Here is a 13,657-nt window from a genome sequence, read left to right on the forward strand (position 1 = left end):
GATAACGATCGCCTAGTGGTTCTTGGGGACTTTAATTTACCATACGTTAGTTGGATTGGCAACGATGATTCAAACTTTTTGACTCCTGTTACTCAGCATGATTTCATTGATTCGCTTATGGAATTGCCGCTAGTTCAGATTAATAACGTGGTGAACTCTAAAAATAAGTTGTCAGATTTAGTTTTTGGTGATAGTTCAATAGGTACTGGTCTTAGTCGAATCCCTGCCTTATCCCTGCCTGAAGATCCCTTGCACCCTACACTTGAGGTTACACTGGACAATTTACTGCCTACGATTAATTTCATGGAAGTGTTATGACGTTCTCGTTCGAGATGTTTTAAAAAGGCTAACTTTGATTTGCTTAATCAACTGTTAGCTTCCCACGATTGGTCTGACCTTTATGCTTGTACTGATGTTGAGGCTGCCACGTCTATTTTTTATAGTTACCTAAGTGACTTTATTAATCGTTGTGTTCCGGTTCATTTTGTTAAGGCTAAGAGTAGTAAACCACCTTGGTTCTCGAGGCAACTTGCTAACCTGAACAATATTAAATCGAGGCTCTTTAAGCGTTTTAAAAGATCTGGTTCTTCTGAAGATTTTTCTAAATATTTAGTTGCCCGTTCCAATTTCCAACGCCTGAATCAAAACTGCTACAAGTCGTATTTAACAAGATGCAAAATTGAGTTTTTTAACAATCCTAAAAAATTTTACGGGTTTGTTAATTCAAAGCGCAGATCTTCGGGATTCCCATCATCTTTGTCTTTGGGTGGCGAGAATGCTAGCCTTGACCATGATATTGCCGACTTATTCGCAGACTTTTTCAAATCGACCTATTCGTCAACCTGTACCCAAACCGGTAGTTATCCGTTCGAGATAGTTAGTTCTAACTGTATTCTCAATCCAGTCATTGATAGCGCCACTGTACTTCAGAGTTTTTTAGCTCTGAAACCGATTTTTTCTCCAGGGCCCGATGGTATTCCTGGCTGTATGCTTAAGTTCTGTGCTGTGAACTTAACAAAACCGATAGTAAAATTGTTCAATTTATCTTTACAATCGGCGTCATTTCCATCAATTTGGAAACAGTCATTTATCATACCTCTGCACAAGAAAGGCAGTAGATCTAATATTGAGAATTATAGGGGAATTGCTAAGCTTTCAGCTATTCCTAAAACCTTTGAACAAATAATTACCTGTCAGCTTCAACATTCGTGTACTTCTATATTATCACCCTTTCAACATGGGTTTGTGAGATGTAGGTCAACCACCACAAACCTACTTGAGTTTACCTCTTTAGTTCGGGATGGTTTTTTGGCTAGCAAGCAAACAGATGTGATTTATACGGATTTTAGTAAAGCTTTTGATTCAGTGAATCACGAACTTTTGATTCTGAAGCTTGATTTACTGGGCTTTCCGAAGAGTCTGACTTCATGGCTCTCAAGCTATCATTCTAATAGAACCCAAAAGGTGCTTTATAAAAATATTATTTCAAAATCAATTCATGTTACCTCTGGTGTACCTCAGGGCAGTCATTTAGGCCCATTGCTTTTTACTCTTTTTATAAATGATCTGCCACAGATTTTGAATCATTCACGAGCTCTAATGTATGCCGATGATGTAAAAGTTTGCTATACATGCTTGCCTTCTGATTTAACTCGCTCAAATCTACTTCAGGTTGATTTGGACTCATTTCAACGTTGGTGTACAATAAATGCATTAGTTCTAAACTGTTCCAAATGTAAGTTCATGACATTTCATCGCGTGAAGCCTGTCCTGTCGTCTTATGCACTTTATGACACTCTTATGGAGCGTATATCTTCGATTAACGATTTAGGGGTTCTGTTTGACTCGAAACTGAGCTTCAACTCACATATTTCAGCTATCTAATCTAATCTAATCTAATATCTAATACATATTATAAATGGGAAAGTTTGGATGTGAAGATGTTTGGATGTTTGGATGTTTGGATGTTTGGATGTTTGTCCAGACGTTTGTCTTTGTGACTCAATCACGCAAGAACGGCTGGACCGATTTGGATAAAATTTTGCACACATATAGCCAATAGTCTAGAAGGATCTACTAGCTATATATTTTTGAAAAGGGGCGTGGTCCCCGCCCCCTAGGAACAGTTATAATTTAATTATTATATTTTTTCGTCTTTGCGACTGAATCACGCCAGAATGGCTACACGGATTTTGATGAAATATGGGACACAGACAGTAATCTACTAGCGAAATTTTTTTCGCACATGGAAAGAGGGGTGGGGGTCCCACGACCTCTTCGAGCAATTACTTTTTAATAATTTTTACACATTATAACTTTACGTATACTGGCATTCACCAATATCACAGACTCAAGGGGTCAAATAAGTCGAGGGCTTACAAAGTAAGCAGTGACACCCTCCGCCCCCTTCCCCCCTTTATCACCCACTCTGGTGTAAAATCTATAAATTGTTATAACTCAATATAAATTTTCTCCTAAATCAATAGTTTTTGGTATCTGGCACATACAGATCGAGATCTAGACAATTTTGGAGGAACGATCAGTGGTCCTCTCCTTTACCCCCGCCATCCGCCCTCCTTCAATTGTTTTTATTAGCACGCTTTTATTAACTTTACCTGTACGTTTCTATGTAACTTTTCACTCGTTCCTGCGCCTGCTGCCTTATTAACATGTTTTATAATTAGCTTCACCTCATATGGAGACCCTTCCGGGATCATTTCTGGATGGTTTTCGGGATCGGTCCGGTATCCCGCCGGGGTAATTTCGGGACTTTTTCGGGACTATTTCGGGATCATTTTGGGACCCTTCCGGGATCATTTCTGTATAGTTTTCGGGATCCGTCCGGGATCCCGTCGGGGTTATTTTGGGACATTTTCGGGACTATTCCGTAATCATTTCGGGATTATTTCGCGATCATTTGGGGACCCTTCCGGCATCATTTCTGGATGGTTTTCGGGATCCGTCCGGGATCCCGTCGGGGTACTTTCGGGATCATTTGCGTACCTTCGAGAGATAAATTCTTGATGGTTGCCGGGATCATTACGGGACTTTTTCGGGGTTATTTTGGGTCCGTTTAGGCATCATTTCTGGATGGTCTTCGGGATTCGTCCGGCATCCCGTCGGGGTCATTTCGGGACTTTTTCACGACTAATACGAGATCATTTGGGGACCCTTTCGGCATCATTTCTGGATGGTTTTCGGGATCCGTCCGGGATCTCGTCGGGGTAATTTGGGGACTTTTTCGGGATCATTTGGAGGCTCTTCCGGCATCATTTCTGGATGGTTTTCGGGATCCGTCCGGGATCCCGTCGGGGTCATTTCGGGACTTTTTGGCGACTAATACGGGATCATTTGGGAACCATTTCGGCATCATTTCTGGATGGTTTTCGGGATCCGTCCCTGATCTCGTCGGGGTCATTTGGGGGCTCTTCCGGCATCATTTCTGGATGGTTTTCGGGATCCGTACGGCATCCCGTCGGGGTCATTTCGGGACTTTTTCACGACTAATACGGGATCATTTGGGAACCTTTCGGCATCATTTCTGGATGGTTTTCGGGATCTGTCCGGGATCTCGTCGGGGTCATTTGGGGACTTTTCGGGATCATTTGGGGGCTCTTCCGGCATCATTTCTGGATGGTTTTCGGGATCCGTCCGGCATTCCGTCGGGGTCATTTCGGGACTTTTTCACGACTAATACGGGATCATTTGGGAACCCTTTCGGCATCATTTCTGGATGGTTTTCGTGATCTGTCCGGGATCTCGTCGGGGTCATTTGGGGACTTTTCGGGATCATTTGGGGGCTCTTCCGGCATAATTTCTGGATGGTTTTCGGGATCCGTCCGGGATCCCGTCGGGGTTATTCTGGGACATTTTCGGGACTATTCCGTAAACATTTCGGGATTATTTCGCGATCATTTGGGGACCCTTCCGGCATCATTTCTGGATGGTTTTCGGGATCCGTCCGGGATCCCGTCGGGGTAGTTTCGGGATCATTTGCGTACCTTCGAGAGATAAATTCTTGATGGTTGCCGGGATCATTACGGGACTTTTTCGGGGTTATTTTGGGTCCGTTTAAGCATCATTTCTGGATGGTCTTCGGGATTCGTCCGGCATCCCGTCGGGGTCATTTCGGGACTTTTTCACGACTAATACGAGATCATTTGGGGACCCTTTCGGCATCATTGCTGGATGGTTTTCGGGATCCGTCCGGGATCTCGTCGGGGTAATTTGGGGACTTTTTCGGGATCATTTGGAGGCCCTTCCGGCATCATTTCTGGATGGTTTTCGGGATCCGTCCGGCATCCCGTCGGGGTCATTTCGGGACTTTTTCACGACTAATACGGGATCATTTGGGAACCCTTTCGGCATCATTTCTGGATGGTTTTCGGGATCTGTCCGGGATCTCGGCGGGGTCATTTGGGGACTTTTCGGGATCATTTGGGGGCTCTTCCGGCATAATTTCTGGATGGTTTTCGGGATCCGTCCGGGATCCCGTCGGGGTCATTTCGGGACTTTTTCGCGACTAATACCGGATCATTTGGGAACCCTTTCGGCATCATTTCTGGATGGTTCTCGGGATCCGTCCGGGATCCCATCGGGGCCATTTCGGGACTTTTTCGCGACAAATACGGGATCATTTGGGAACCCTTTCGGCATGGTTTTCGGTATCCGTCCGGGATCCCATCAGGGTAATATCGGGACTATTAGGGGATCATTTGGGGACCTTTCCAGCATCATTTCTGGATAATTTTCAGGATCCGTCCGGGATGGCGACGAGGTCATTTCGGGACTATTTCGGGATCATTTGGGATACCTACCGGCATCATTTATGGATGGTTTTTGGGAGTCGCCCGGGATCCCGTCGAGGTCATTTCAGGACTTTTTCTCGACTAATACGGGATCATTTGCGGACCCTTTCGGCATCATTTCTGGATAGTTGTCGGGATCCGTTCGGGATCCCGCCACCGTCATTTCGGGACTATTAGGGGATCATTTGAGGAACTTTCCGGCATCATTTCTTTATAGTTTTCGGAATCCTTTCGGGTTCCCGTCACGGTCATTTAGGGACTATTTCGGGATCATTTTGGGACCTTCCAAGATCATTTCTGGATGGATTTCGGGATCTGTCCGGGACGCCGTCAGGGTCATTTTGGAACTATTAGGTGATCATTTGAGGACCTTTCCGGCATCACTTCGGGATAGTTTTCGGTATCCGTTCAGGATCCCGTCGGAATAATTGCGGGACTTTTTCGGGATGATTTGGGGTCCCTTCCGGCATCATTTCTGGATGGTTTTTGGGATTCATCCGGCATCCCGTCGGGGTCATTTCGGGACTTTTTCTCGACTAATACGGGATCATTTGCGGGCCCTTTCGGCATCATTTCTAGATAGTTGTCGGGATCCGTTCGGGATCCCGTCAGTGTCTTTTCGGAACTATTAGGAGATCATTTGAGGACCTTTCCGACATCATTTCTGGATAGTTTTCGGGATCCTTTCGGGGTCCCATCAGGGTCATTTCGGGAATTTTTCGGCATCATTTACGATTGGTTTTCAGGATTCGTCCGGTATCCCGTCAGGGTAATTTCTGGACTTTTCCGAGACTATTTCGGGATCATTTTGGGACCCTCCCAAGATCATTTCTGGATGGATTTCGGGATCTGTCCGGGATGCCGTCAGGGTCATTTTGGGACTATTAGGTGATCATTTGAGAACCTTTCCGGCATCACTTCTGGATGGTTTTCCTTGCGAGACTTTTTCGGGATCATTTGGGGTCCCTCCCAAGATCATTTCTGGATGAATTTCGGGATCTGTCCGGGATCCCGTCAGGGTCATTTCGGGACTTCTTCGGGACTATATCGGGATCGTTTCTGGATGGTTTACGGTATCCGTCCAGGGCCCCTTAAGGGTAATTTCGGGACTATTAGGTGATCATTTGAGGACCTTTCCGGCATCACTTCTGGATGATTTTCGGTATCCGTTCGGGATCCCGTCGGAATCAATGCGGGACTTTGTCGGAATCATTTGGGATCCCTTCCGGCATTATTTCTGGATGGTTTTCGGGATTTGTCCGGGATCCCGTCGGGGTTATTTCGGGAACTTTTCGGGGCTAATATGGGATCATTTGGGATCCTCTAGGGGTCGTTTCGTGACTTTTTATGTATTATTTCGGGATCATTTGGGGACCCTTCCGGCATAATTTCTTGATGGTTTGCCGGGTCCATCAGGGTCATTTCGGGACCATTTTGGGATCATTTGGGGACCCTTCCGAGATCATTTCTGGATCCGTCCGAGATGCCGTAGGAGCCATTTCGGAATTTTTTGTTACTTTTCCGGGATAGTTTTTGGACCCTTCCGGGATCATTTCTGGATCTGTGCGGGATCCCATTTGGGTCATTTCCGGACTATTTCGGGATCATTTTGGGACCCTTCCTTCCGGGTTCATTTCTGTATGGTTTTCGCGATCCGTCGTGGATCCCCTCGGAGCCATTTCGGAACTTTTTCTGGAGTATGTCGGGATAATTTAGGGACCCTTCTTGGATATTTTCTGGATGGTTTTTGAGATCCGCCCGGGAGCCAGTCATGGTCATTTAGGAACCTTTTCGGGATCATTTTGGAACACCTTCAGGGATCATTTCTGTGTGGTTCTCTGGATACGTCTAGAATCGCGTCGTTGTGATTTCTGGTTTTTTGGGACTATTCCGGGAACTTTTGGAGACCCTTTCGGGCCATTTCTGGATGGTTTTCGGGATCCGTCCGCGATAACGTGGGGGTCATTTCGTAGCTTTTTCTGGATAATTTCGGGATCATTTGGGATCCTATCAGGTTATCAGCTCATTTAGTTCTTTTTTTTACTCAATTACAAAAATAAAATGCATTAGACAGAAAACAAAATTTTAAACAGATAACTTGATAAGCAGGCTAACGCGAATAGCCCATATATTTAAATTTCTCCTTGCGGACGGGGCCGCGGGTAAAGGCTAGTATATTATAAATGGGAAAGCTTGGATGTTTGGATGTTTGGATGTTTGGATGTTTAGATGTTTGGATGTTTGGATGTTTGGATGTTTGGATGGTTGTCCAGACGTTTGTCTTTGTGACTCAATAACGCAAGAACGGCTGGACCGATTTGAATGGAATTTTGTAGACATATAGCCAATAGTCTAGAAGGATCTACTAGCTATATATTTTTCAAAAGGGGCGTGGTCCCCGCCCCCTAAGAACAGTTATAATTTAATTATTATATTTTTTCGTCTTTGCGACTGAATCACGCCAGAATGGCTACACGGATTTTGATGAAATTTGGGACACAGACAGTAGTCTACTAGCGAAATTTTTTTCGAACATGGAAAGAGGGGTGGGGGTCCCACGACCCTTCGAGAAATTATTTTTCATAATTTTTACACATTATAACTTTACGTATACTGGCCTTCACCAATATCACAGACTCAAGGGGTCAAATAAGTCGAGGGCTTACAAAGTAAGCAGTGACACCCTCCGCCCGCCCCCCTTTATCTCCCCCTCTGGTGTAAAATCCATAAATTGTTATAACTCAATCTAAATTTTCTCCTAAATCAATAGTTTTTGGTATCTGGTACATACAGAACGAGATCTAGACAATTTTGGAGGAACGATCAGTGGTCCTCTCCTCTACTCCCGCCATCCGCCCTCCATCAATTGTTTTTATTAGCACGCTTTTATTAGCTTTACCTGTATGTTTCTATCTAACTTTTTATTCGCTCCAATGCGCCTGCTGCGTTATTAACATGGTTTTATAATTAGCTTCACCTTATTTGTAATCCCGTAAGGGTCATATCGAGACCCTTCCGGGATCATTTCTGGATGGTTTTCGGGATCGGTCCGGGATTACGCCGGGGTAATTTCGGGACTTTTTCGGGACTATTTCGGGATCATTTTGGGACCCTTCCGGGATCATTTCTGTATAGTTTACGGGATCCGTCCGGGATCCCGTCGGGGTTATTTTGGAACATTTTCGGGACTATTCCGGAATCATTTCGGGACTATTTCGCGATCATTTGGGGACCCTTCCGGCATCATTTCTGGATGGTTTTCGGTATCCGTCCGGGATGCCGACGAGGTCATTTCGGGATTATTTCGGGATCATTTGGGATACCTACCGGCATCATTTCTGGATGGTTTTTGGGATTCGCCCGGCATCCCGTCGGGGTCATTTCGGGACTTTTCTCGACTAATACGGGATCATTTGCGGGCCCTTTCGGTATAATTTCTGGATAGTTGTCGGGATCCGTTCGGGATCCCGTCAGGGTCTTTTCGGAACTATTGGGAGATCATTTGAGGACCTTTCCGGCATCATTTCTGGTTAGTTTTCGGGATCCTTTCCGGGTCCCATCAGGGTCATTTCGGGACTTTTTCGGCATCATTTAAGATTGGTTTTCAGGATTCGTCCGGTATCCGTCAGGGTAATTTCTGGACTTTTCCCAGACTATTTCGGGATAATTTTGGGACCCTCCCAAGATCATTTCTGGATGGATTTCGGGATCTGTCCGGGATGCCGTCAGGGTCATTTTGGGACTATTAGGTGATCATTTGAGGACCTTTTCGGCATCACTTCTGGATGGTTTTCGGTATCCGCTCAGGATCCCGTCGGAATTATTGCGGGACTTTTTCGGGATCATTTGGTGTCCCTTCCGGCATCATTTCTGGCTGGTTTTTGGGATTCGTCCGGCATCCCGTCGGGTTCATTTCGGGGCTTTTTCTCGACTAATACGGGTTCATTTGTGGGCCCTTTCGGCATCATTTCTAGATAGTTGTCGGGATCCGTTCGGGATCCCGTCAGGGTCTTTTCGGAACTATTAGGTGATCATTTGAGGAAATTTCCGGCATCATTTCTGGATAGTTTTCGGGATCCTTTCGGGGTCCAGTCAAGGTCATTTCGGGACTTTTTCGGGATCATTTAGAGATGGCTTTCAGGATTCGTCCGGGAACCCGTCAGGGTAATTTCTGAACTTTTCCTAGACTATTTCGGGATACTTTTAGGACCTTCCCAAGATCATTTATGGATGGATTTTGGGATCAGTCCGGGATGCCGTCAGGGTCATTTTGGTATTAGGTGATCATTTGAGGACCTTTCCGGCATCACTTCTGGATGGTTATCGGTATCCGATCAGGATCCCCTCGGAATCATTGCGGGACTTTTTCGGGATCATTTGGGGTCCCTCCCAAGATCATTTCTGGATGGATTTCGGGATCTGTCCGGGATCCCGTCAGGGTCATTTAGGGGTGCGTTCGAGATCCCGTCAGGTTCATTTCGGGAACTCTTCGGGAATATATCGGGATCATTTCTGGATGGTTTATGGGATCCGTCCATGACCCCTTAAGGGTCATTTCGGGACTATTAGGTGATCATTTGAGGACCTTTCCGGCATCACTTCTGGATGATTTTCGGTATCCGTTCGGGATCCCGTCGGAATCAATGCGGGACTTTTACGGAATCATTTGGGATTCCTTCCGGCATCATTTCTGGATGGTTTTCGGGATTTGTCCGGGATCCCGTCGGGGTTATTTCGGGACCTTTTCGGGGCTAATACGGGATCATTTGGGGATCCTCTAGGGGTCGTTTCGTGACTTTTTCTGTATTATTTCGGGATCATTTTGGGACCCTTTCGGCATAATTTCTTGATGGTTTGCCGGATCAATCAGGGTCATTTCGGGACCATTTTGGGATCATTTGGGGACCCTTCCGAGATCATTTCTGGATCCGTCCGGGATGCCGTAGGAGCCATTTCGGGATTTTTTGTTACTTTTCCGGGATAGTTTTTGCACCCTTCCGGGATCATTTCTGGATCTGTGCGGGATCCCATCTGGGTCAATTCCGGACTATTTCGGGATCATTTTGGAATCCTTCCGGAATCATTTCTGTATGGTTTTCGCGATCCATCGTGGATCCCCTCGGAGCCATTTCGGAACTTTTTCTGGAGTTATTCGGGATAATTTAGGCACCCTTCCTGGATATTTTCTGGATGGTTTCTGAGATCCGTCCGGGAGCCCGTCAGGGTAATTTCGGAACTTTTTCGGGACTATTTCGGGATCAATTTGGTACCCTTCAGGCATCATTTCTGTGTGGTTATCTGGATAAGTCTAGAATCGTGTCGTTGTCATTTCGGGTTTTTTGGGACTACTTCGGGAACTTTTGGAAACACTTCCGGGGCGTTTCTGGATGGTTTTCGGGATCCGTCCGCGATAGCGTCGGGGTCATTTCGTGGCTTTTTCTGGATAATTTCGTTATCATTTTGGGATCCTATCAGGTTATCAGCTCATAAAGTTATTTTTTTTACTCAATTACAAAAATAAAATGCATTAGACAGAAAAAAAATTTTAAACAGATAACTTTATAAGCAGGCTAACGTGAATAGCCCACATATTTCATTTTCTCCTTGCGGACGGGGCCGCGGGTAAAGGCTAGTTACTAATAAAGCAATGGGTACCCTTGGTTTTGTTAAACGCTGGGCTAAGGAGTTCAAGGATCCGTATCTGACCAAAGTCCTCTACACTTCGCTGGTCCGCCCAATACTTGAGTATTGCTCGTGTGTTTGGTGTCCATTATATATTACTCATATAAAGCGTATTGAGTCTGTGCAGAAACAATTTTTAATTTTTACTCTACGGGCCTTTAACTGGGACTCAAATCTTCATCTTCCGCCTTATAGAAGTAGACTTCTTTTCATTAATTTGCCAACTCTGGAAAATCGTAGAATATTACTCGGGGTAATGTTCCTGCATAAGCTAATTCTAGGTGAGGTTGACTCCTCTGAGCTGCTAAGTCGATTGAGCTTTGCAGTTCCTGCTAGGACGTCCAGACACTACGTGCCCTTCCATTTACCCCTGTGTCGTAGAAATTTTGGCAAAAATGATCCTATACGTGTTTGGTGCTCGTACTATAACGACTTGTATAATTGCATTAGTATCGAATGTTCGTTTGTTGCCTTACGCAATGGTATACTTTTCAGTCTCAACTGATATCTTAAAGTTTATTTGTTTAATTTGTAATGATAGTTTAATTTTAGTTCTTGTTCAATGTTAAAAGAAATTGTAAATTTTTAATTTATTCCATTTTTAATTCTATACTTGTATATATTTTTACGCTATCTTTTTTTTATGTTACTTTCCTTTGTATTTTGTTAGTCGACCACTCTTGTTAGTTGACTTTAAATAATTAAATAAATAAATAAATAAAATGAAAATGAAATGGTATATTAAGGCCCGGTTTTTCAGTAGTTGGTTAAGCTAAGCTTAAACTAAGTTTGCCTAAACTCTAGTCAAATTTAAACTCCAGTTAAAGTACTGAGCAGTTTTTCAGTCACAGTTTATGGCCTCCTTTGGAGTAGGTTTTTTTTACGGCAACATCGGTTTTTTATTATCTATATAATTTGAAGATACGGTAACAGCTGGATTTTGCTTACTCCACAAACATTTAAAAGATATTTCTCCAACGAAATATATGTATATCTAGTTCCGGTGTATATCTAGTTTCTGGATGGTTTTCGGGATCCGTCCGGGATCCCGTCGGGGTCTTTTCGGGACTTTTTCGCGACTAATACGGGATCATTTGGGAACCCTTTCGGCATCATTTCTGGATGGTTTTCGGGATCCGTCCGGGATCCCGTCGGGGTCATTTCGGGACTTTTTCGCGACTAATACGGGATCATTTGGGAACCCTTTCGGCATCATTTCTGGATGGTTTTCGGGATCCGCCCGGGATCCCATTAGGGTAATTTCGGGACTATTAGGGGATCATTTGGGAACCTTTCCGGCATCATTTCTGGATAATTTTCGGGATCCGTCCGGGATGCCGACGAGGTCATTTCGGGACTATTTCGGGATCATTTGGGATACCTACCGGCATCATTTCTGGATGGTTTTTGGGATTCGTCCGGGATCCCGTCGTGGTCCTTTCGGGACTTTTTTTCGACTAATACGGGATCATTTGCGGACCCTTTCGGCATCATTTCTGGATAGTTGTCGGGATCCCGTCACGGTCATTTCGGGACTATTAGGGGATCATTTGAGGACCTTTCCGGCATCATTTCTGTATTGTTTTCGGAATCCTTTCGGGTTCCCGTCAGGGTCATTTTGGGACTTTTTTGGGGCTAATACGGGATCATTTGGGGATCCTCTAGGGGTCGTTTCGTGACTTTTTCTGTTTTATTTCGGGATCATTTGGGGACCCTTCCGGCATAATTTCTTGATGGTTTGCCGGATCCATCAGGGTCATTTCGGGACCATTTTGGGATCATTTGGGGACCCTTCCGAGTTCATTTCTGGATCCGTCCGGGATGCCGTAGGAGCCATTTCGGGATTTTTTGTTACTTTTCCGGGATAGTTTTTGGACCCTTCCGGGATCATTTCTGGATCTGTGCGGGATCCCATCTGGGTCATTTCCGGACTATTTCGGGATCATTTTGGGATCCTTCCGGAATCATTTCTGCATGGTTTTCGCGATCCGTCGTTGATTCCCTCGGAGCCATTTCGGAACCTTTTCTGGAGTATGTCGGGGTCATTTGGGGACTTTTTCGGGATCATTTGGGGCTCTTCCGGCATCATTTCTGGATGGTTTTCGGGATCCGTCCGGGATATCGTCGGGGTAATTTGGGGACTTTTTCGGGATCATTTGGGGGCTCTTCCGCATCATTTATGGATGGTTTTCGGGATCCGTCCGGGATCCCATCAGGGTAATTTTGGGACTATTAGGGGATCATTTGTGGACCTTTCCGGCATCATTTCTGGATAATTTTCGGTATCCGTCCGGGATGCCGACGAGGTCATTTCGGGATTATTTCGGGATCATTTGGGATACCTACCGGCATCATTTCTGGATGGTTTTTGGGATTCGTCCGGGATCCCGTCGGGGTCATTTCGGGACTTTTTCTCGACTAATACGGGATCATTTGCGGACCCTTTCGGCATAATTTCTGGATAGTTGTCGGGATCCGTTCGGGATCCCGTCACGGTCATTTCGGAACTATTAGGGGATCATTTGAGGACCTTTCCGGCATCATTTCTGGATAGTTTTTGGAATCCTTTCGGGATCCCGTCAGGGTCATTTCGGGGCTTTTTCGGGATCATTTAAGGATAGCTTTCAGGATTCGTCCGGGAACCCGTCAGGGTAATTTCTGGACTTTTCCGAGACTATCTCGGGATCATTTTGGGACCTTCCCAAGATCATTTCTGGATGGATTTCGGGATTTGTCCGGGATGCCCTCAGGGTCATTTTGGGACTATTAGGTGAGCATTTGAGGACCGTTCCGGCATCACTTCTGAATGGTTTTCGGTATCCGTTCAGATTCCCGTCGGAATAATTGCGGGACTTTTTCGGGATCATTGGGGTCCCTTCCAAAATCATTTCTGGATGGTTTTTGGGATTCGTCCGGCATCCCGTCGGGGTCATTTCGGGACTTTTTCTCGACTAATACGGGATCATTTGCGGGCCCTTTCGGTATCATTTCTGGATAGTTGTCGGGATCCGTTCGGGATCCCGTCAGGGTCTTTTCGGAACTATTGGGAGATCATTTGAGGACCTTTCCGGCATCATTTCTGGTTAGTTTTCGGGATCCTTTCCGGGTCCCATCATGGTCATTTCGGGATTTTTTCGGCATCATTTAAGATTGGTTTTCAGGATTCG

Source organism: Eurosta solidaginis, chromosome 2, assembly GCF_040869045.1.
Source record: "Eurosta solidaginis isolate ZX-2024a chromosome 2, ASM4086904v1, whole genome shotgun sequence".
In the NCBI taxonomy this organism is placed as follows: Eukaryota; Metazoa; Arthropoda; class Insecta; order Diptera; family Tephritidae; genus Eurosta; species Eurosta solidaginis.